Here is a 24661-nt window from a genome sequence, read left to right on the forward strand (position 1 = left end):
GAGTATATACCTAAAGGTGGAGTTGCTGGGTCATATTGGAAACCCTGGTGGCATAGTGGTTAAGTGCTACGACTGCTAACCAAAATGATAGCAGTTCGAATCTGCCAGACACATTGGAAACTCTATGGGGCAGTTCTACTCTGCCCTATAGGGTCGCTATGAGTCCGAATCAACTCGACAGCACAGGGTTTGGTTTTGGTTTTTTTGGTGACCCTATGTTTCATCTTCTCAGGCACCGACAGACTGTTTTCCAAGGTGATGGTACCATTTTACATTCCCATCAGCAGTGTATGAGGGTTTCAATATCTCCGTATCCTTGCCACCACTTTTTATTTTGTGTCTTTTTTATTTAGAGCTTCCTACTGGGTGTCGTTATGAGTCCGAATTGAATTTAACCAAGAGGTCGGCTGTTTGAATCCACCAGGTGCTCCTTGGAAACTCTACTGGGCAGTTCTACTCTGTCCTATACAGTCGCTATGAGTCAGAATCAACTTGACGGCAGTGGGCTTGGTTTTTTTTAAGCCACCTAAGAGGGGAGTGGAGCCCTGGTGGCACAGTGGTTAAAAGCTCAGCTGCTATCCAAAAGGTTGGCAGTTTGAATCCACCAGCCTTTCCTGGGAAACCCTATGGGGCAGTTCTAGTCTGTCCTATAGAGTTGCTATGAGTTAGAATTGACTAGAAGGCAATAGATTAAATTTGGTTTTTGGAGGAAGGGAATGTCATGGATTGAATTATGACCCCCCAAACGTGTGTATTAACTTGGTTAAGCCATGATTCCCAGTATTGCGTGGTTGTCCTCCATTTTGTCATTTTAAATTTATGTTAAAGACAATTAGGCTGGGATCTAACACCCTTGCTCAGGCCACACCCCTAAACCAACATAAAGGCAGTTTCTCTGGGGTGTGGCCTGCATCACCTTTTATCTTTGAAGAGATAAAAGGATAGTGAAGCAAGCAGAGAGTTGGGGACCTCATACCACCAAGAAAGCAGCACCAGGAGCAAAGCGCATCCTTTGGACCCGGGATCCCCGTGCCTGAGAATCTGCTCGACTGGGGGAAGATTGAGGAAAAGGACTTTCCTCCAGAGCCAGCAGAGAGGGAAAGCCTTCCCTTGGAGTCGATGCCCTGATTTTGGACTTTTAGCCTACTTTAGTGTGAAGAAATAAATTTCTCTTTTTTAAAGCCATCCACTTGGTGTACCTCTGTTATAGCAGCACTAGATGACTAAGACAGGGAGTAAGTAGACAAGGGGAGCATCTTGGAGCATTCCAAATATTGGAATGAGAAAGACTCAAGGGAGACTGGAACAGAATATTCATGGAGAAAGGAAGAAAACTGAGTCTGTTTTTCTGGCGATCAAGAGAAAAAAGTGATTCAAGAATGAAAAAGTGGTTAAATGTGTCAAGAGCTCCTATGAATATAAGTTAGATGAGGACTGAAAATTGACCATTGGGTTTGGCATTGTAGAGATCTTTGACAAGATTGGATTCAGTGGAGAGGTGGGACAAAACTTACTGGAGCTGGATCAGAAGATAATGGAGTCAAAAAAGTGGAGACGATGGGAAAGAAAACTTTTGCAAGGAATATCATGATAAAGGTGGTAGAAAATTCCAAAGGCACCAGAAGAAGGAAGATTAAGGAGAGTTTCTATTTAAATATGTGAGATGTTGTTGTTGTTGCTAGGTGCCATTGTTGTTGCTAGGTGCCATCGAGACAGTTCCGACTCATAGCGACCCTATGCACAACAGAACAAAACACTGCCCGGTCCTGCGCCATCCTTACAATCATTGTTATGCTTGAGCTCATTGTTGCAGCCACTGTGTCAATCCACCTCATTGAGGGTCTTCCTCTTTTCCGCTGACCCTGCACTCTGCCAAGCATGATGTCCTTCTCCAGGGACTGATCCCTCCTGACAACATGTCCAAAGTGTGTAAGACGCAGTCTCACCATCCTTGTATCTAAGGAGCATTCTGGCCGCACGTCTTCCGAGATAGATTTGTTTGTTCTCTTGGCAGTCCACGGTATATTCAATATTCTTCGCCAACAACACAATTCAAAGGTGTCAACTCTTCTTCAGTCTTCCTTATTCATTGCCCAGCTTTCACATGCATATGATGTGATTGAAAATACCATGGCTTGGTTCAGGCGCACCTTAGTCTTCAGGGTGACATCTTTGCTGTTCAACACTTTGAAGAGGTCCTTTGCAGCAGATTTACCCAAAGCAATGAGTCTTTTGATTTCTCGACTTCTTCTTCTGTGGTTGTTGATTGTAGATCCAAGTAAAATGAAATCCTTGACAACTTCCATCTTTTCTCCGTTTATCATGATTTTGCTCATTGGTCCAGTTGTGAGGATTTTTCGTTTTCTTTATGTTCAGGTGTAATCCATACTGAAGGCTGTGGTCTTTGATCTTCATTAGTAAGTAATTCAAGTCCTCTTCACTTTCAGCAAGCAAGGTTGTGTCATCTGCATAACGCAGGTTGTAAATGAGTCTTCCTCCAATCCCGATGCCCCGTTCTTCTTCATATAGTCCAGCTTCTCGGATTATTTGTTCAGCATACAGATTAAACAGGTATGGTGAAAGACTACAATCCTGACGCACACCTTTCCTGACTTGAAACCAATCCGTATCCCCTTGTTCTGTCTGAACAACTGCCTCTTGATCTATGTAAGGGTTCCTCACGAGCAAAATTAAGTGTTCTGGAACTCCCATTTTTCGCAGTGTTATCCATAGCTTGTTATGATCCACACAGTCGAATGCCTTTGCATAGTCAATAAAACACAGGTGAACATCTTTCTGGTATTCTCTGCTTTCAACCAGGATCCATCTGACATCAGCAATGATATTCCGGGTTCCACATACTCTTCTGTAACCGGCCTGAATTTCTGGCAGTTCCCTGTGGATATACTGCTGCAGCCTTTTTTGAATGATCTTCAGCAAAATTTTGCTTGCATGTGATATTAATGATATTGTTCTATAATTTCCACATTCGGTTGGATCACCTTTCTTGGGAATAGGCATAAATATGGATCTCTTCCAGTCAGTTGGTCAGGAAGCTGTCTTCCATATTTCTTGGCCTACATGAATGAGCACCCCCAGCGCTGCATCTGTTTGTTGAAACATCTCAATTGATATTCCATCAATTCCTGGAGCCTTGTTTTTAGCCAATGCCTTCAGAGCAGCTTGGACTTCTTCCTTCAGTACCTTCGGTTCCTGATCCTATGCCACCTCTTGAAATGGCTGAATATCAACTAATTCTTTTTGGTATAATGACTTTGTGTAATCATTCCATTTTCTTTTGATGCTTCTTGCATCGTGTAATATTTCCCCATGGAATCCTTCACTATTTCAACTTGAGCCTTGAATTTTTTCTTCAGTTCTTTCAGCTTGAGAAACGCCGAGTGTGTTGTTCCCTTTTGGTTTTCCATCTCCAGCTCTTTGCACATGTCATTGTAATACTTTACTTTGTCTTCTTAAGAGGCTTTTTGAAATATTGTTTTCAGTTCTTTTACTTCATCAATTCTTCCGTTTGCTTTAGCTGCTCGACGCTCAAGAGGATGTTTCAGAGTCTCCCCTGACATCCATCTTGGTCTTTTCTTTCTTTCCTGTCTTTTCAGTGACCTCTTGCTTTCTTCATGGATGATGTCCTTGATGTCATTCCACAAATCGTCTGGTCTTTGGTCACTAGTGTTCAGTGCATCAAATCTGTTCTTCAGATGGTCCCTAAATTCAGGTGGGATATACCCAAGTTCGTATTTTGGCTCTCGTGAACTTGCTCTGATTTTCTTCAGTTTCAGCTTGAACTTGCATGTGAGCAATTGATGTTCTCTTCCACAGTCGGCCCCTGGCCTTTTTCTGACTGATGGTATTGAGCTTTTCCATAGTCTGTTTCCACAGATGTAGTCAATTTGATTTCTGTGTGTTCCATCTGGCGAAATCCATGTGTATAGTCACCGTTCATGTTGTTGAAAGAAGGTATTTGCAATGAAGAATTCGTTGGTCTTGCAAAATTCTATCATTCGCTCTCCAGCATCATTTCTATCACTCGGGCCATATTTTCCAACTACTGATCCTTCTTCTTTGTTTCCAACTTTCGCATTCCAATCACCAGTAATTATCAATGCATCTTGATTGCATGTTTGATCAATTTCAAACTGCAGCAGCTGATAAAAATCTTCTATTTCTTCATCTTTGGCCTTAGTGGTTGCTGCGTAAATTTGAATAACAGTCGTATTAACTGGTCCTCCTTGTAGGCGTATGGATATTATCCTATCACTGACAGCATTGTACTTCAGGATAGATCTTGAAACGTTCTTTTTGATGGCGAATGCAACACCATTCCTCTTTGAGTTGTCATTGCCAACATAGTAGACTATATGATTGTCCAATTCAAAATGGCCAATACAGTCCGTTTCAGCTCACTAATGCCTAGGATATCGATGTTAATGTGTTCCATTTCATTTTGGATGATTGCCAATTTTCCTAGAGTCATACTTTGTACCTTCCATGTTCCGATTATTAATGGATGTTTGCAGCTGTTTCTTCTCATTTTGAGTCTTGCCACATCAGCAAATGAAGGTCCTGAAAGCTTTCCACTATCCATGTCATTAAGGTCGACTCTACTTTGAGGAGGCAGCTCTTCCCCATTCATCTTTTGAGTGCCTTCCAACCTGGGGGGCTCATCTTCCAGCACTATATCAGACAATGTTCCACTGCTATTCATAAGGTTTTCACTGGCTAATGCTTTTCAGAAGTAGACTGCCGGGTCCTTCTTCCTAGTCTGGAAGTTCAGCTGAAACCTGTCCTCCATGGGTGACCCTCCTGGTATCTGAATACCGGTGGCATAGCTTCCAGCATCACAGCAACACACAAGCCCCCACAGTACGACTAACTGACAGACACGTGGGGGGATTAATCTCTAGTCCTTAGAAAATGGTACAGGCTCTGTTCAAAATATAGCTGAACAGCCTGTTCCACTCTTAAACATAACAAACACCCTAATACCTTACAACATATTTTCCCCTATTCAAAATGGATGATTGAGAGCTTGAGATAACATGACATGATGCTCTAAGTAATCCCTAAACATTTTTTTATTACACCAGCTACACTTGTCTCTTACAAAGGGGTACAGAGCTATCTTAGCTCCTGTGGCCTTGGTCTCTCCTTTCTTTTTTCTTCTCTTGAGAAATGGCCTTCAGCCTACAAACCAACAAGAAGGCTGTCTGACATTTTTAATCTGTAACTTTCTTACTCCCTATCTCAGCTACAGGAAAAAAAAAAAAAAATCTTACTCCGTATCTCAGCTATACTAGACTTGACAAAACAGTTCCACTAGCCGAGAGATTCTTTTGTATTTTCAGCCTGTTACAAATATACTGATTAGAGCCCAGATGTCTGACATACATATCTTTAGTTTAACAGTTTTTTTTTTTTTTAGTTGTTTTGTGATGTATAAGACCATCTGTAGACTATGTGCTCAAAACATTAGGTAACCCTGATCTTCCCCATATAAAACCCTCCCATCAACCCTTTAGATAGACAAAATTAAAAAAAAACTTAACCTTCCTGTGTCTTGAATACCGGTATTCAGTAAAGCCCTCTCTTACTGCTTACCTCCTCCTGTCTCAATATTAACTTCCCCACAAGCGACTTGAACCCGTGATTTGTGATAACAGTAGTAATCTCTACGGAAGCAGATCGCCACATCCTTCTCCCATAGAGCAGCTCCTATGCTCAAACCAACAACCTTTTGGTGAACAGCCTAGCACTTAACCACTGGGCCACCAGGGCTCCTGTACCACCAGGACCTTCAAGAGAAGGATAACAGCTCTATACTGTCATTCAACAATCCATTCTGAAGTATTCCATAAATATGAATACCTTTGAAACTACTAAGTTCATTTTTCCTTCATTACAAGTGTTTTAGATCAGGCGTGGCAAACTTTTTTGAAAAGAGCCAGATGAAACACAAATTATGCTTTGCAGGCCATATAGATCTCTGTCGATGTTCTTCAGGGTTTTTTTGTTTGTTTGTTTTACAACCCTTAAAAAATAAATAAATTCTTAGCTTGTAGGCCAAAGAGGCCAGCAGAGTTGGCTCAGAGGACTTACTTTGCATAGCCCTGTTTGAAATGTTTAAATAAAACAACTTTTTACCTGGAGGTAAAACACAGACACCTTGACTGAATTTTTTAAAGGCATTATTTCCCATGTCAACGGTGCCATCTTCCGGCTCTAGGAACTATTTTTGTATGAACATAAAATCAGTTTTTTTTTTTTTTCCAACGTAAACTTTAAAAAAAACGAGCATCTTTAGCGTGGTTTGAAATAGACATAATTTAAAAAGGAGACGAAGTTACGACCCTCGATCCTACTACTCTGTCTTTCAGTGACTAGATGGTGAACCTTAGACAAACTATACATCCTCTCTGAACCTTGGTTTTCTCATCTATAAGACAGTTCAACAAGGTCATTAATTACGTTTTTTTTTTTTATTCTTAAATTCCAGATGATTTTTTCCAAATTTTTATGAGTTCATCTATGTTTTTAGCACTCTTACATGGTATATGACACGCTGGTGGCGTAGTGATTAAGAGCTATGGCTGCTTACAAAAAAAGCCGGCAGTTGGAATCCACCAGGCGCTTGGTGGAAACCCTATGGGGCAGTTCTACTCTGTCCTACAGGGTCGCTATGAGTCAGAATCCACTCGACTGCAATGGGTTTGGAGTTTTTTTTTTTTTTTTAAATATGGAATATTAAGTGTTTGGGTGCTAACCAAAAAATCGGCAGTTTGAACCCACCAGTCACCCTGTAGGAGAAAGATGTGGTAGTCGGCTTCTGTAAAGATTACAGCCTTGGAAATCCTATGGGACAGTTCTACTCTGTCCTTTAGGGTCGCTATGAGTCAGAACCTACTCAATGCCAGTAGGTTTTTTTTTCTTTAATATGGAAATAGGCCTATTTATGACACACTTTTTCGTAGTTATCTTTTTTTATGAATATGAGTTCGTTTTGTTATATGTTGTGTTTGAATTTCCTTCAGAAAAAAAAAATCTTAATTTATACATCACCCTGTCCAAATAGCCACCACCCTCAACAACACTTATTAGAAAAATTTTACTGAACTGTGAATAAAAGTAAACTCAAGTAACAAAAAACAATTTTTTAAAAACATTCTGTAAAGACAAGTCTGCATGCTTTGGTTAAGTTGGGGTCAAGGCCAAACTGAGCATCCAAAACTTAATGGAAAAGAAGCATCTCCTAAGCCTCTACCATCCTGTTACTGGGGTGATGACTTAGAAGTAGTACAGGCTCAGAGTCTGGGCAGCTCTTTCTAACTTGCTCATGCTTTGACCAATACTATCTCCTATTGCACACTCGGCACCTTGGGTTTACCTGTATTACTCTTTCATTTTTCATTCATATCTGTCATCAACTCTTGTTTCAAAATGCCTTTCTCTGATATATCACTCTTATTCAGCCTCTCTCGCATCTACCAGGTCGAGATGATCAACTTCCTCGACCTGCATTATGAAAATAGCCATCGTAGTCTATTGCTTTTCAAAGGGTGCTCTGAGAATTTGCATCACTTGGGATGCTGGTTAAACATGCTATGCCCTAAGCCCCATCCTGTAGAATACCACTGTTCAGCAGAAACATAACACAAGTGGCATGTGTAATTTTAAATGTCCCTGAAGTCACGTTAAAATTTAAAACAGATTAATTTTAATAACACATTTTATTTAATCCAATTTATGTCAAAGATTCATTTCAAAATACAAACAAACCCAGTGCCGTCAAGTCGATTCCGACTCATAGCGACCCTGTAGGACAGAGTAGAACTGCCCCACAGAGTTTCCAAGGAGCCCCTGGTGGATTCGAATTGCCAACCTTTTGGCTAGCAACCTTAGCACTCAACTACTACGCCACCAATATATATAATCCATTAAAAAACATAGGAATACATGATACTTTATATTCTTTTTTCTGTATGTCTTTGAAATGTTATGGATGTATTTTACACTAGCTGCACATCCCAGTTCAGACAAGCACATTTCAAGTGCTCAAGACCCACATGTGGCTAGTGGCTAGTCTACTGGACTGAATCAAACTGGAAGAGAAGGGAATATAATCCAGGAATTTGTATATTTAGCAAGATATCCAGGGGATTCTTCTACTTAATTTTGAGAACAACCATTCTAGGCTGTCCCGTGCACAATCCTTTCTACCAACATTACTGAACGGGACTTGAAAAAATGTCGCTTTCCTGGTCTCAATCCTGTGGTGCTTGGTGGCCATCCAGTCAGCCTCTAACTCATGGTGACCCCAGGCACCATGGAACAAAGGCCTTTCTTCCTGGTCTGTCTTGGTCTGGAAAGTGCTACTGAAACCTGTTCAGCATCACAGCAACACACAAGCCTCCGCTGACAGATGGTGGTGTCTACACGTGAGGTGCACTGACCAGGAATTGAACCTGTGTCTCCTGTATGGAAGATGAGAATTCTGCCACCCCTAAGACCCTAGAAATCTCTGGTGCCTCCAGCTCAATCAACTCAGATGAGCATTCAAAGCTCACTAACAGTGGCATAACCTCATCCATCCAACGTACTCTCCCACTAGGAAATGTATTAGGTTCTACCATGAAGCTACCATGAGGCAAATATTCAAACATTCATTTATGCAACACATATTTGTCGAGCACACATTAATGCCACCATGGATTCTACAGAAATATACAGACTATATAATACAAATCCTGATGAAGCAACTATTATGAGATGCTATCAGAATATATGAGAGGACTTCATACAGTGTGAGGAGTCAAAGAAAATTTTTCTAATAGTAACATTTAAGTTAAGAAGGGGTGTGAGTATAACTAGGAATCCGACCATCAAAAAGAAATTTCTAGACATGATGAAAAGCCCTGAGTTTGAAAGAATAATGAAGCAGAGAGGTTAGGAAAGTAATCTGAAAGGACGCTGTGGAGGCAGGCAGAAGGCTGAAAAAGCCTAAGTGGTGAAAATTCTGTTGTTCTTTGTTTTTTTTTTTTTTTTTTTGCATGTATATTTAAATAAAACAAGACTACAAACTTCTCAAAAGGTAGACTATCCCTTTTATGCGTTATTTTTTACTTATATCTTCTCCTAGAGTACAAAGAAAATACTCAATAAATACTTCGTCAAGGCATGGAAACCAAAAAAAAAAAAAAAAAGCCAAACCCACTGCCTTCGAGTCAATTCCAACTCATAGTGACCCTGTGCTTAATGCCTGAAAATTCTGTTAATTTCTAGAATCTCCAAGTTACACTAACAATTATTTGCATTTTCTGATAATTTAAAAATCATACTATCATGAAACACAAAGAAGTCTTTCCTGAGGTGCTGAGTTTTAACATAAAGTTAGTTCCTTCGAAACAGGCAATTTTTCTATGGGGAAAGGTGGGTACCAAGCCTTACTTACCATTATGATGTCAGAATGCAGGCCCCAACTGAACTCCCTGGAAACCCTGGTTGCCTAGTGGTTAAGTGCTAACCACTGCTAACCAAAATGTCGGCAGTTTGAATCCACCAGGCACTCTTTGGAAACTTTATGGCGCAGTTTTGCTCGGTCCTGTAGGGTGGCTAGGAGTCAGGTTTTGTAAGCGGAGGTCACAGTGGAAGGGTGAAGGACATTCAGCTTCCTTGCCTCTTACTCACTTCCCCTGACATCATTGTTCTTCACATTAAAACTGGTGATTAAAACACTCAAAAGAGACTAAATGATGTAAGATTTTACCGGGTCAACTCAGCCTATTATCCATTCTACTCGTAGTTTGCTCTTCAAACTGATTGAAATACGCTATTTCACTGTGTGAAAGGCTCCCAAAATTCCTGCCCTTCTCTCCCACAAGAGCACACCCTGTAGAAACAATCCGTACACTGACAGCACTGGGGCAGAACCTGTGATTCTGAGGGGATATCACTTTAAAGGGGTTTTTATCACTTTCAAGATTAGGTCAAAAGGAAAATTATCTGAATGGTTCTGATCTAAAAGCCAGCCCTGACCTGACTTGAGTCCTTAAGACTCCAGGACTTCCTGAAGTCACAGAGCTTGGAAGTGAGAAGGCCTATGGAAGGGTGGCCTCCAGCAAACAATTAGCAAGACAAGAGGGACCTCAGTTGTACAACGGAAGGGAAATTAATTTTTCCAACAACCAGAAAACCTGGAAGAGAACTCCATATGTCAGAGGAAGTCTAATCAGCAGACACCCTGATTTCAGCCTTGTGAGACTCTAAGCAGAGAAACCAGCTATGCCATGCCTTCTGAGTGAGGAAACTGAGATAATAAATGGGTGTTGTTTTAAGCTGTTGAAATTATGCTCATTTGTTATGTATCGATAAAAAATCTAAAACACACACTCAGGCATTTCTCATATAATTAAAGAAGATAGCATGTCCGCTGGATAGTCTTTCAGACTTCATTTTACAAATAATTTCCTTCTTAATGACAAACATTAAACATCCAATGTCTCCTTAACACTCCTCACTGTAACATAAAAAAAACAAAAAAGAAAACTGTTGCCATGAGGTGGATTTCAACTCATAGCGACCCTACAGGACAAACCAGAACTATCCCATAGGATTTCTCCAAGGAGCAGCCTGTGTATTTGAATTGCTGACCTTTTAGTTAGCAGCAGAGCTCTGAACCACTGTACCACCAGGGCTCCCACCCTAACTATTGAATTTGTGAGTCAAATTCACCTTCAGGGTTGAAGGGTCTTTTTGGTGATGTGACCTTAGTTCTGACAAACCACCAAAGGATGGGAGGGTGAACCAAGTACATTTTGCCCAGTGAGACACAGCCCCTGCCACCCCAGGCTCTGCTCCGTTGCTTTTCATGGGGCCCTGAGCTCAAGACGGATATGGACATGGAAGAGAAAAGTGGATTTGGGTTCATTCTTTCAATTCCTAATCCAATTTCCTTGGGGAAAAAAAACACGATAGCAGACTTAGCGATTGAGAAATAAATGCTGTACTGTATTGGGCAAATCTGCTGCAAAAGATCTCTTTAAAGTGTTAAAAAGCAAAGATATCACTTTTTTCTTTTTTATTGTGCTTTCAGTGAAAGTTTACCAACCAAGTCATTCTCTCATACAAAAACTTATACACCTTGCTATATACTCCTAGCTGTTCTCCCTCTAATTAGGCAGCATACTCCCTCCCTCCACTGTCTGTTTCCTGTCCATTTCCCCAGCTTCTGATACCCTCTGCCCTCTCATCTACCCTCCAGACAGGAACCACACTCATGTGTCTACTTGATCCAAGATGCTCACTCATCACCAGTATCATTTTCTATCCCATAGCCCAGTCCAAACCCTAACTAAAGAGTTGGCTGTGGGAAAGGTTCCTATCCTGGGGTAACAGAAGGTCTGGGGATCATGACCTCTGGGGTCCTTCTCGTGCCAGTCAGACCATTCAGTCTGGTCTTTCTATAAGAATTTGGGGTCTGCATCCCCCTGCTCTGCTGCTCCCTAAGGGGTTCTCTGTTGTGTTCTCTGTCAAGGCAGTCATCCGTTGTAGCTGGGTACCATGTAGTCCTTCCAGTCTCAGGCTGATGCAGCCTCTGCTTTCTCAGGCCCTTTCTGTCCCTTGGGCTCATAATTACCTTATGTCTTTGGTGGTCTTCATTCTCCTTTGTTCCAGGTGAGGTGACACCAACTGTTGCATCTTGGATGGCTGCTTGCTAGCATTTAAGACGCCAGACATCACTCTCCAAAGTGGGATGCCGAATGTTTTCTTAATAGATTTTATTATGCCAACTGACTTAGATGTCCCCTGAAACCATAGTCCCCAAACCCCCACCCCTGCTATGCTGGCCTTCCAAGCGTTGTTTACTCAGGAAACTTTGCAAAGACCAAGGTGCAGCTGATCCAAGCCATAGTATTTTCAATTGCCTAAAATGCATACGAAAACTGTACAATGACTAAGGAAGACCCCAAAATTGCTGCATTAAAGTTAAAGTGTTGGTGAAGAGTATTGAATATACCACGGACTACGAAAAGAATGAACAAATCTGCCTTGGAAGAATGATAGCCAGAGTGCTCTTTTGAAGCGAGGATGGTGAGACTTGTCTTAAGGATTTTGGACATGCTATCAGGATTTATCAGGAGGGACCAGCCCCTGGAGAAGGAGATTGGAATTAGTAAAATACAGGGTTAGGGAAGAAGAGGAAGACCCCTAACAAGATGGATTGACACAGTGGCTTCAATAATGGCCTCAAATATAGCAACAATCGTGGGGATAGCACAAGACCTGCCAGTGTTTCCTTCTGTCATGCACTGGGTCACTATGTGTCTGAACCAACTGGAAGGCACCCTGACAACATGGGCACCAGGCTCTAGAAGGCAGTGGCTTGGCTGCTCGACGTGCACTTGCTTCTGGATAAATTTCCACCATGCATCTGCTACTGGGCAACATGAACAAGTATGAAGATCTATGGGGCCACTTTAGGTGCAGCTGATAGGCAGTTTACATTAGTTTCAAAATACCTTTAAAATTCAAAAAAATTGTGCTCCTTGCTCGCTCAGTCCATAGTCGTAGTAAGCGGACGCAAAAATAGGAATTGCCCATCTTCTCCACTCTGCCCCATCGACTCTATCACGAGGAGACTCTATCACCCAAGGAGCAAAAACCCACACACATAACCAAACCCTGAGTAGCAAGGCCAGGTCTCCGGACCGCGCCTGCGCATTTAGTCAGCTCCGGCCAGGGCGAGGGAGGGAGGGCGGAGAGGAAGGCCAGGGCGCCGCTGCGTAGGCGGGACCAGGAGATTCACCGCGCCTGCGCGAAGGGCAGGACGGTGGGCTGCTAGGTAACGTTTGAAACGAATGGCGGGGAAGCGCTGCCGGAGCCGGGGCAGTCGGTGTTTGCCCGGTGTAAGCCGCGCCTTAGTCTGTGGGCCGAGCCATGGCGCTGCAGCTCGCCCGGGAGCAGGGTGTTACGCTCCGCGGAAGCGCCGAAATCGTGGCCGAGTTCTTCTGTAAGTCCTGGTGCGGGCCAGGGTTGGGGAGAACCGAGCCCAGGCCGTCCCGTAGGCCCGCGGCTCGGCCTTCGAGGTGGGGAGCCGGGATGGGCCGGAGCGGCCCTGAATTCGAGCCCTCGCGGCCCCGCGCGGTCTGCCGGCGCCGAGGAATCGGCGGAGAGGCGGATGCCGGCGCCTAGCTCGGGACGCGTTGCTAATGGTGCGGGAGAGGGCTGGGCGCTGCGGGGGCCGCCTCCGGTTCAGCGGCTTCACCTGGAGCGGTTCTTTGGTCGGACTCCGCAGCCCCCTGAGACCTGGTACGGCTGAGCGGAGACCCAGTGTGTGTTTTGACCCAGCCCCTGCCCGGCGTTGGTTCTGAGGCAGGGCACAGTTCATGAGACTTTGTCTGGATAGCATTGCCCCGGACCAGGCCAGCTGTGTGCACGACTTCTACTAGAGCCCGGCAGGACATGAGGGGAGAAAAGGAGGAAAAAGAGGAGAAGCTTGTCTCGAGCAGTTGACCAGTCGGTCCAAGCCTGTTTTGTATCTTCTAGCCATGTAATCTGAATTTAGTCTTGGATTACAATGAGACGAAATGTGGCAGTGGTGGGTTAATGCATTTTGGCGTTTAATTTGTCCTTTATTGCCACGTGAACGCATATATTGCTTTCTTTTACCCAGAAGCAAGATTTTATGGACATTTAATGCCACTTTGTACAGACGTACTCTGCCTTGAGTAAGACAAGCGAACCTGTGTTTCAGCATTTACAGTTTTACACCATTAATGAAACCATAATCCACCACATAAAAAAAAATTAAAAAAAAATTTTTTCCATCTAAATATGGTTTATTTTCTGTAGCTACAAATGATAATGACTTTAATGTTTCTTTTGCTTTCAGCATTTGACATTAACATCCTTTTATATCAGTGTGGCATATATCCATCTGAAGCCTTTACCTGAGTGCAAACATATGGACTCACCTTGCTTGTGACTGCTGATCCTGAACTCATCAAATACCTAAATAATGTGGTGGATCAACTAAAAGGTATTTAATAATTGAAAGCACTTTGAGTTTTGCAGCCATTTTTGTATCCACATTGCCTGTCATCTTGGTCGTTTTTCAGCTTCCTATATAGAAGTGTGAAACACACTGCCTTCTGAAATATGTAGTGGTTTTCAATTGGGAGAAAGCACAGAGTGTATAAATTAAATCCTTTTCCACCACATTCTGAGGTGGCTGAGTATTTTGATGTTACGAATATGATATGACTTGATAAATGTCTCCATCAACTCCCTTAGAATCATTTTTGCTGTAATTCAAAAGTTCATATGGACAAATGGTACAAGTTAGAACTTCACGTAATTATGATAGTGTTTGAGAAAACGACGACTATACATTCCTAAAATGATGCTTTCTCTGTAGCCGCTGAAATTTTAAAGTTAGTGTTAGAGAAACATCAAGGAAAATAAAATACTAAAATACTAAACTTGGGTTTCTGGGACTAAACTTAAAAAAAAAAAAAAATCCTAAGTAACAGAACACCCATTTTTTAGCTTTTTCCCTATATCTTTCTTTTTAATCTGCCTGTGACTGAGTCTCTTTTACCTGAACCCTCAATTTTTTCTTTCGCTCAAGAAATTGCTTTATTACCTGTTGTACCAGTACTGTTCTCCATGTATTTTTTTCCTTCTAGAATTTCTGATAGTTTCCCTTTCATGTTTCAACTTCCGTTTCTCCCCATTAGTTCTTCCAAAATACTAGTTTGTCTTTTAGCAGTGGCCATCCTTTTTCTTTTGAATTTTTAAATTCAAAAATTGTTTTTTGTATTGTTGTTTCAGAATTTTTTCATGTTCAGTTGTAGCTTCATTTTTTAGTTTTTATTTTATTTTTTACCTTTTCTGTTTTAATATGCCGTTCTGATAATGGCCGTCTGACGTTCGTTAGCTTGATACCACTATGAAGCTACATTATCCTCTAGATAAGCTAGTAACATTTCCCTGCCATTAATATCTGCATGAGTAAAATCCCTACATACTTGTGCAGGTCTGCATGGAAGGATCTCAAGCAATGGTGAAAAGGCAAGGAAAGGAAGATAGGAGTACAGAGTTTCTCAGCCTCGAAGAACTTATGCTTTAGTAGGTCAGTGCTATCAGAATAGCAAGATTGGGGGACTGTTGGGGGTGTGGTAGTAGATAGCAGTCTCAGGTGTAAGCAGGAAGCATGTCATTAGGAGTAACCTCGCTCTCCCAAAGTTGCATCCAAAGTTATGGGTCAGAGGGTTAGGGCTAAATCTCCCGTAGCCGTTCATAGAGCTACACCCAGGTGAATTGGCCTAGAACCTGCATAGATCTGTAGGTATAGATCTGTGTCTTCATCTCAATTTGATGGAGAAGCAAGCATTGCCTGAGCCGCTGGTTCATTGGATTATCTGTTTTGAGACCACTCAAAGGAAATTCCACCTCAAATGTATCTGGACTTCCTATTTAGCTTGTTCCCTCTTTTGTATTTATTAAAATTGAGGAGTTATTCTTTGAGGCAAATTGTTTATCTGTTTTGAGTCCCGTTGCTTCTAGTGTCCTCAGGGACTTTACACTACTTTTTCTCCTATTTTTTATTTCTGTTTTGATTGGGATTCTTCCCAATGACATCATGTCTCCAATTGTCAAAGAAGAAAAATTGCTGCCTACCCGAAATCCCCTTCAGATGACCACCCATTCTCCTTTTAAGAGCTAAACCTTTGATGGCAAGTTGTTGATATATGCCAGGAGTCTAGCTGGTGATCTGTTTTTGTACTGCTTGCAAACAGAACAGACACCTAGGTGGCCCACATAATCTGAAATATTTACTGATTACTAAATGATTTTCTGTTTCTTGACGGAAAACTTTGCTGACTCCTGTATATGCTATATCAGTTTTCAAAGTTACCTCAGAGCTCAATCTGAGGCCCTCCTCTCACTTTATAATCTCTCTAGATGATCTCTGACATGTTCTGATAAACTTTGTGTAGTTGACTTTTTATATCTAACCCAAATCTCTCCTAACTCCAAACTTACATACCCAATGGCTTTCTTATGTAACTATCCCGGAGATACTTCCGACTCATCATGTTGAAAACTGAATTTAAGATTATCTCCAAAAGTGCTCCACTTTCAACTCACTTTCCTAGCAGTGAATGGCTCAACCATCCAACCGGCGATACAAGCCAGAAATTTGGGAGGTATTCCTGACTTGTTAGCTATGGGGGCTAATCCAGTAAGTTTTGAAAAATTTCACCATGAAATCCCTTGAATCTGTCTACTTCTCCATTTCTACCAATATACCTCCTACATGCTTTAATGATCTCATCTTGCTTAAACTACTAAATGAACAAATTAGTGTCTAAAAACCAAAAATCCAAACCCGTTGCCGTTGAATCGATTCCAACTCATACTGACCCTATAGGACAGACTAGAACTGCCCCATAAGTTTCCAAGGAGCAGCTGCTGAATTTGAACTGCCAACCTTTTGTTAAACAACCTTTTGGTAAGGGAGTAAGGGATCTACAGTAATGTCTAGATCCCCTGTAACCCATTTTCAAAGTGATAGTTTTGAAATGTAAATCTAATTATATCACGTCCTATTTCAAACACAGTGATGACTTCCCTGGTTCTTCAGATACAATTTCATTTGGCCCACCTGGCCTTGAATGGTCTGGCTCCTGTTTATCTTTCCTGCAGTTGTACTGGCTTTCTTTCAGTCCTATAGTCACGTGCTGTCACCCTCAAGTACTTAAGGCCTGTACCTTCTTCCCTTTCCTTTTGCATATTTAATACTGTTTGCCCCTCAGAGCTAAGCTGAAGCCTTCCCTGTCCTCCCTGATTGGGCCAGTTTTTCCTATTTAAATGCTCTTCAGTGTACCATTTCTCCTTCACAGTAGTCACTGCAGTTGTAATTTCACATTTGTTGGTGTGGTGATTAAATCAGTTCCCATCTCCTACACTCCTACGTTGGTTGTGGATGAAAATCTCTCTTGCTCACTGTATCCTCAGCAGCGAGTACTGTACTTTGTAGAAATCCTGAGAATTTGAAAAGAGGAGCTAGATTATTGATGTGTTGATAAGTTTTCTGAGCAGAAGGGAGGGGGTACAAAATACCAGTGGTAGGAATTGGCCGAGGGTAGGACGAGAGACCTGAGAAGGTAAGAGTTGCTTTGCAATGCAGTGGACCAAAAAAGATGCCTTGTTTTGTGTTGCAGAATGGTTATACAAATGTTCTGTTCAGAAACTGGTAGTAGTCATCTCAAATATTGAAAGCAGTACGGTCCTTGAAAGATGGCAGTTTGATATTGAGTGTGACAAGACTGCAAAAGATGACGGGTAAGTAAGAAATGATTTTTGCTCTGATAAGCCTTTTCCAAAAACTTGTTTTCATTACGAAATGGGTTCTAAATGTATTGAACTAGTTTCATGTAAAGTAAATGGCGTAAAGTGTTTCTGTCAGTTTAATTAAATCTTCAATCTCCTGTGGAAAAGAATTGTGCTCAGTTGAGCGCATCATGGATTTGTGTAGATGGTATTCTCTAAGCTAATGCCTTAGTTCATAGCATCGAGTTCTAAATTTTAATGTTTATGGTGCTCTATTCAGAACTCTACAAGACACAATAGATGGGGCATTTCAGGAATGTACCTATATCTAAGGGGTTTTCTTAGGCTCTTCCCCAACTAAAGATGTGACTCTGCTTTATTTCCTTTAATGTCATGAACTTGGTAAGACATGTTCATGACCTAAACGTCATAAGTGACTGAGGGCTCAAGACTCCTGGATGGAAATGCCGATCATTCTCTGGTGATGTCTAGCATTGTCTGGGACGTGTTTATCTGCCAACTCTTAACCATAGTTATGTCTCGTAATGAAATGTACCTTGCTCCTGAAGCCTTTAGTTTAGATCAGGAAATTTTTAGATGATAAAAATAATTTGACATACAACTTTAACGTTTTATTTGAGGCACTTGGGAGTTAGACTTTAGGCATTTCTAAAATCCAAAATGATATTGCTGATTAAATATTTTTGATCCTTCCTGTTATTTTAAGAGATGCTGAAGTTTTCCTAACTTAAAGAGATTGGCAAATTTTCTAGTCATGTGATAATAAATGATATGATGCTGATCGTAATAGATGACTGAAAGGATAAATGAAATAAATAAGGATATTAAAATTATGCCTACTAGGCTGTAGGTCCTAAGATACTTTTCTTCATTATTTTTTAAACTCTTCTTATTGCATTACACATTTGATTTCAGAAGCACTTAAGCAGGTAAATACTCTTGGTTACTGAGAAGTTTTAAATAACTTGTTGAAACCTGAAATACATGAATTGATTTGGTTTCTTCCTAGTGCAGCCAGAGCAGAGTCTCAGAAAACTATCCAAGATGAGATCCGTTCAGTGATCAGACAGATCACAGCTACAGTAACAATTCTGCCACCCTTGGAAGTTTCCTGTGAGTATTTACACAGCTTCTCATTCATTTAAAGTTGTAATGGGGAAAAGGCTAAACTACTGTTCAAGAATCACCCTTTATTCAGTTTTTTGTTAATTGTCAGTATCATGTGATATAAACGGGGGACAAAGCATTGTAAAGCAAAAAGTAAAGATTGGGGTATTGCAGGGAAAAAAATGAAAACTTTTACAATACCCGTTCTGGTGTAATTCCTTTTGCTATTTTCTATGTGTTAAGATTTTAGGTATAAAATTGTGTTTTGCTCTTCAAACTTAGTTATTCTTTCATTTTCAGGTATTTATTGAATGCCTATTATATGCCAGGCAGTGGTCTGGGTACTGAAACATAACAGTGAACAAATCAAGATGTTAGCTCTCCTATGGATTACATTGATTACATTCATTTTTTTCCCATGTGATGATACACTTATAATATTTTTGATGATTTTCTGTTTAAAAAAAAAAAAGTCCTATAGTTTTCGTAAGATACGATAGGAGGTTGCAGTATTTTCTGTATTAAAATTTATTTTCATTGAGGAAAAGATACTATCTAATGATTAGAGGCCAAGCTATCCTGTCTTAACGCTATGGGTGGTTCAAAAGGTGAGAGAGACAGGGAAGGTTGTTTTACCTTTGAAAACATGGTGTACTTTAATGTATTTTTATCCCCAATTTAGGTTCATTTGATCTGCTGATTTACACAGATAAAGATTTGGTTGTACCTGAGAAATGGGAAGAATCAGGACCACAGTTCATTATCAGTTCTGAGGAAGTCCGTCTTCGTTCATTCACTACTACAATCCACAAAGTAAATAGCATGGTGGCCTAGAAAACTCCTGTCAATGACTGAGGGATGAGCTGAGAAAAATAATGTGCTTGCAATTCTCAAATGTGTTTTCCTAAAAGGAAGTCAACTACAAGTTGATAATGTTTTATTTTGCTGGTGAATTTTTAGGTGGGGAAACAACATTTTACCCTACTGAAGTGTGCATCATCCATTTTTTGTACCTGTTTAATGTTCCATGGAGTGGACATCATCAATTTGAGGAGATGATGGCATTATCCCCTCATGAATGTATCTGGCTAAATAGATGAGCACAAAAGCATCTTGCACGTTGTTCTAATGTCCGTTCTTTTGAAGGTGGCAACGGTAGTTGGAAAAACTTTCAGTATAAAGCTAAATAACTTGCTAAATCAGACATTTTGGTCAAGTAGCTTGAGTCAGAATGTAGGTAGGGTGATATTTAATTGTAAATTATTCCAAAAATAGTCTGACTATTCAGAATCTTTGTTTAGATCCTAAAAATAACTAATATAATCCATAAGTCAAGAAATATTGAGGTCCGTCCAGCATTTTTTTAGATCTAGAGTTCCCATGTTGAAAACATTTCCAATTATTTTACTTTATATAACTTTACCTATGAAGCTTTGAATGTTTCTACTGTTTAATTTCCTGTGATAGAGAACTCTTTGAAAATGTCCTTTTACGTTTCATAAAGTCAAGCTTTTAATGACAATGGTGAAATAAAGTTAAATTTGTATGTTTTAAATTTGTCTTAAAATGTTTTGATACTGGTGTTAAATGGTAGGTGGGATGGGTTCAGTATTGCACAGGATTTTTTTGTGTCACCTAGGCTACAGGTCCAAAGCATACAAAGACGAGGAAATCTTGAGGTACCTTGAATCTATTGTGTTTGGTTATACCACTTTAATCTCATAATAATCGACTTAAAATAAATGTTGATTGTTTGTATAACAAGAGATATGCTTTTTGGAATTAGTTCGGTTTAGCGAATGTTGGATTATAGTACCTTTAGGAGTCCCTGGGTGGCGCAAAAAATTAAGCACTGGACTAGTAATGAAAAGTTTGGTGGTTCAAACTCAACCTACAGGCAACTCGGAAATAAGGCCTGGCAATCTGCTTTCAAAATTTCAGAGCCTTGAAAAATATGGAGCGGTTCTACTGTGTGCACGATGGGTTGCCATGAGGCAAAATCAACTCGAGGGCAACTAAATAACCAGAAAGTGCCTTTCTACACTCTTAACCTTACCTTCTTGACTTATGTGTAAGATTTCTCACTGTATCCTTAATACTGCCTTTTTTTTTACTCTCAAGTTCGTTATCTTTGTATACTTATACAGCTTGCTTATCCCTGTGCCTGCATTAATACTATCATCAGGTGTGTTCTATCTAGTTCTCACCTATTTTTCCAAGGTCAATTTATTGCGAACTTCAAAGAAATCTTTTATAGTCTATTCTTAATCTCATCTCTTTTGTAGTAAGTAAATTTATTACGTAGCTACAATGTCCATTGGACACTGTTCTAATTTAACTTTCACTTTTCAGTGAATACACATAGCCTGTATTCATTTATTCAAAAATTACATGTTGAGCGTCTATTAATGTGCAAAAATACTATGTTGCAAGTGTCAGGATGAATGAAACAACGTTCTGGCCTTTCTGAAGCTTAAAATCTTAGGAGGCAAAGGAAAATACATTGCAGAGGACCATAAAGTAGCCACACATGTCATTTAATTACGCATTTCTTTGTCTTCATTACTTCACTTGATGAATCATATCTTTTTGATCCAATTGCATACTTTTTAAGAACGAAGTGCATTGTCTTATATTCCTTCATCTCAGTGCTTGGCAAATAGATGCTACTCTTTGATGGTGGTTATAGTGAATGCTGTTAAGAAAGCCCATACCCTAAGGAGCTGTTGAAGCTACCTAAATGAGGCCCAGGTGGCTAGAAAGGGTTACCCACAAGTCTTTTCTTGAATAAGAAAAGTAATAGTGCAGAAATGGAAGTGATTTTGAATTAGGTATAATCAAAAGTCTCTAGGTATCCAAACAACATATAGTGTAACACAAAGTGGACACTATTAAAATTAAAGCATTCCTTTGAATTCTTGGATAGTTCATAACCTCTAACATTTGAAATATAGGTTGAGAAGGAAAGCAGAAATAGAACATTGGAATAAATAAGGAGAAATGAAAATCCTGGTTGTATTTTTAGGAAATATGTTTGAAAATCTTTAAAGAAAGCAAGGACTGTTTAGCCTTCAAGAAGCATTGAATGCCTATGTAGTAAACAATGGAAATGGTAAATAAGATGTGGTTCTTCCCCAAAGGAGCTCACATATTACTGATCACACTAAAATTTCAGGCATTCATGTCTTTATTTGGCGAATTAAATGATCTTGTTTTAATTTGTGATTTAGTATAGCACTGACTTCTTTCTCCTTTAAGAGACATCTCCAGAAATGAATGCTGTGAATTTTAATGTTTCTCATTCAAAATAGTTTTAATGATAGGAGCTTCTGTCCTGTGGTCTATAGCTGCAACTCTGAGTACCAATTCTGCATCAGGTAAGCTCTTGTTTTGAAAATAAAAGCTAGTTTAACTCTGTAGTACCAATTCTGCATCAGGTAAGCTCTTGTTTTGAAAATAAAAGCTAGTTTAACTCTGTAGTACCAATTCTGCATCAGGTAAGCTCTTGTTTTGAAAATAAAAGCTAGTTTAGGGAAGGTTTAATGGAAGAATGTTAACCGCATAAGGAATCAAAGGCTGAAAACCTGAGAAGTAGGGCAGCTTTAGAGTCCTCAGTGATGGAAACTGTGGATTCTCTATCTCTATGTAATAAATAGACCTTTCCCCAAATGCCCTTGCTTGATGGATTCAAGAACAATGTCAATGGAAAGCTTTGTTTGTCTTTCAGTTTGAGAATTAAGAATGTAAAACTGAAATCACATTTTCAAAGGTTCAGCATATACTTCAGTCACTTCATCTCAGCTAATAACTGTTAACAGATTTAAATTTTCCAATTTTACATTTGCATGACACTGTTTACTGTTGTAGGGTTCTAAAGACCAGGCTATGTATCAGTTAAGAAATAAACATGTTGGAATTGAATAGGAGTCAAGCTACGAGCTTTATTGTTAAAGCGAGATTAGAAAACAGCTTCGGTCTATGACTCCAACTGGACTTGTCCCAACCTGTTTCTACCCCTTTAGGCGTACCTTAGGGGAAGACATTTAAAGCAAACAGCTCTAAGATTTGTGACAGGTTTCTACACCATTTTAAACAGAGACATGAAGATTCCAAGAGTCCGGTGGGCCTCTAGACCTGGCCTAGACTCTGATTCTGTTTTACTTACCATAGGTAGAGGAATGAAAACATGTTCCCGTTGAGCCCATCAAAGTCTGAAATAGAGCCCAGAAGGGACTGAGCTACACCTGGCCTCCAGGATCCTTCTAGTGTCTTCAGTCTGAGAAGACAAGCCGTCGTGAGAATGTCCAAGCAAAGGTATAACAATCTCACGTATTAGGTGGCTTTTGCTGCATAGTAAAGAGCCATGGGGTATCAGTAAGCTCTTATTCTCACAAGTCAACAGGTTAGCTGAAGTTGTTGTGTTCCACATACCTCATTCTACCATCAGAGGGGCAGTGACTAGGTAAGACTGTTAAGGCTTGACTTCAGAACCTTCACACTGATGTTTTTCCTACATTCCGCTAATGAAAGCAAGACTCATGGCCATGCCAAATATCAGTCGGCAGGGGATGATACATGGAGATGAGGGAGGGGAAACATGAAAGCAATCTGATAAATCAGGGGTTGACAGACTTTTTCTGTAAAGATAATAAATAGTTCAGTCTATGTAGGCGTCTGGTTTCTGTTGCACCTAGTCAAGTTTGCTGTTGTATCTCAAAAGCACATGTAGACAATACATAAAGAAGTGATCCTGGCTGTGTTCCAATCACAAAAACCAAGTGATGGGCAGGATTTGGCCCAATGGTTGTCATTTGCCTGTAGTAGATCATAGTTTCTTCTTTGGTCACAAATATTAAAACCCCTCCCTACTTCTAAAGATTCCATTTTGTGATATTTATTTAAGGCTCACATGTAAAACAATATCATTTGTTATCTTCATCCTTAGCATCTGAAATCATACGGCAAGTCTCCCTATTTTATCTTAATTCTATATTCTCTGAAGCACAAATCAAGGACAAAATTCTTCAAGGTATTTGTTGCCCAGGACACCCCATAGTAAATTTTGATATGAAAACTTGGGAAGTGACTTCTATGCCATGTTGTTGTTGTTAGGTGCCAACAAGTTGGTTCCAACTCATAGCGACCCTATGAATGACAGAATGAAACACTGCCCAGTCCTGAGCCATCTTTACAATCGTTGTTATGCTTGAGCTCATTGTTGCAGCCACTGTGTCAATCCACCTCCTTAAGGGTCTTCCTCTTTTCCGCTGACCCTGTTCTCTGCCATGCATGGTGTCCTTCTCCAGGGTCTATCCCTCCTGACAACATGTCCACAGTATGTAAGAATGCAAAGAATGGGAATTCTATGCCATACAATTGTGTAAAAAGAGACTCAGCACAGCGTAACTGCTCTATATCTACATATCTCTATATCTTCTTTTCACTGAAGTCGAACGCTTGATAAATGTTTATTCTTTTTATTATTAGAGTGTACCTAAGTTTCTTATGGAAACCCTGGTGGCATAGTAGTTAAGAGCTACGGCTGCTAACCAGAAGTTTGAATCCACCAGGTGCTCCTTGGAAACTCTATGGGGCAGTTGTACCCTGCCCTCTAGGGTCACTATGAGTCAGAACCTGGATGGCAATGCGTTTGGTTTGTTTTTTAAAGTTTCTTATGTTTATTAACCTCGCATATATTTTTAGAATATAGACCACCCATAAAATATTAGCGCAATAAGATATCCTCATAGACATTTTTTTCTTCACCTTTATGTTTTCATTTGGAAACCCTGGTGTCGTAGTGGTTAAAAGTTCAGCTGTTCACCAAAAGGTCGGCAGTTCAAATCTACCAAGTAAGTTCTCCTTGGAAATCCTCTGGGGTAGTTCTACTCTGTCTTGTAGGGCCTCTATGAGTCGAAATTGGCTCGATAGCAATGGGTTTGGTCATTGTTTTAGTTTTCATTTGGTTGCTTAGTATCTAAAATTTATTTTAATTACTAAACATGAAAAATCTGAATATCTGTAGTAATGCTACGTTGTAACTTTTATATTTTCCACCAGATGCCACTAATGCTGTGATGTTCATATTAAGATGAATTTTTTTTGTTTACTTTTTTGATTATAATATTGAACTCTATAAATTAGAGGTTAGCATCGAGATAATTTGAAAATTATAGAAATATGA

At 40.2% G+C, this 24661-nt stretch overlaps 1 pseudogene; it reads left to right on the top strand.

The window, feature by feature from the left end:
* The first annotated feature begins 12877 nt into the window (after window positions 1-12877).
* On the top strand, window positions 12878-22785 carry LOC135231415 (mitotic spindle assembly checkpoint protein MAD2A-like; annotated as a pseudogene).
* Window positions 22786-24661: the final 1876 nt, after the last annotated feature.

This window comes from Loxodonta africana, chromosome 5, assembly GCF_030014295.1.
Source record: "Loxodonta africana isolate mLoxAfr1 chromosome 5, mLoxAfr1.hap2, whole genome shotgun sequence".
NCBI classification, from domain to species: domain Eukaryota; kingdom Metazoa; phylum Chordata; class Mammalia; order Proboscidea; family Elephantidae; genus Loxodonta; species Loxodonta africana.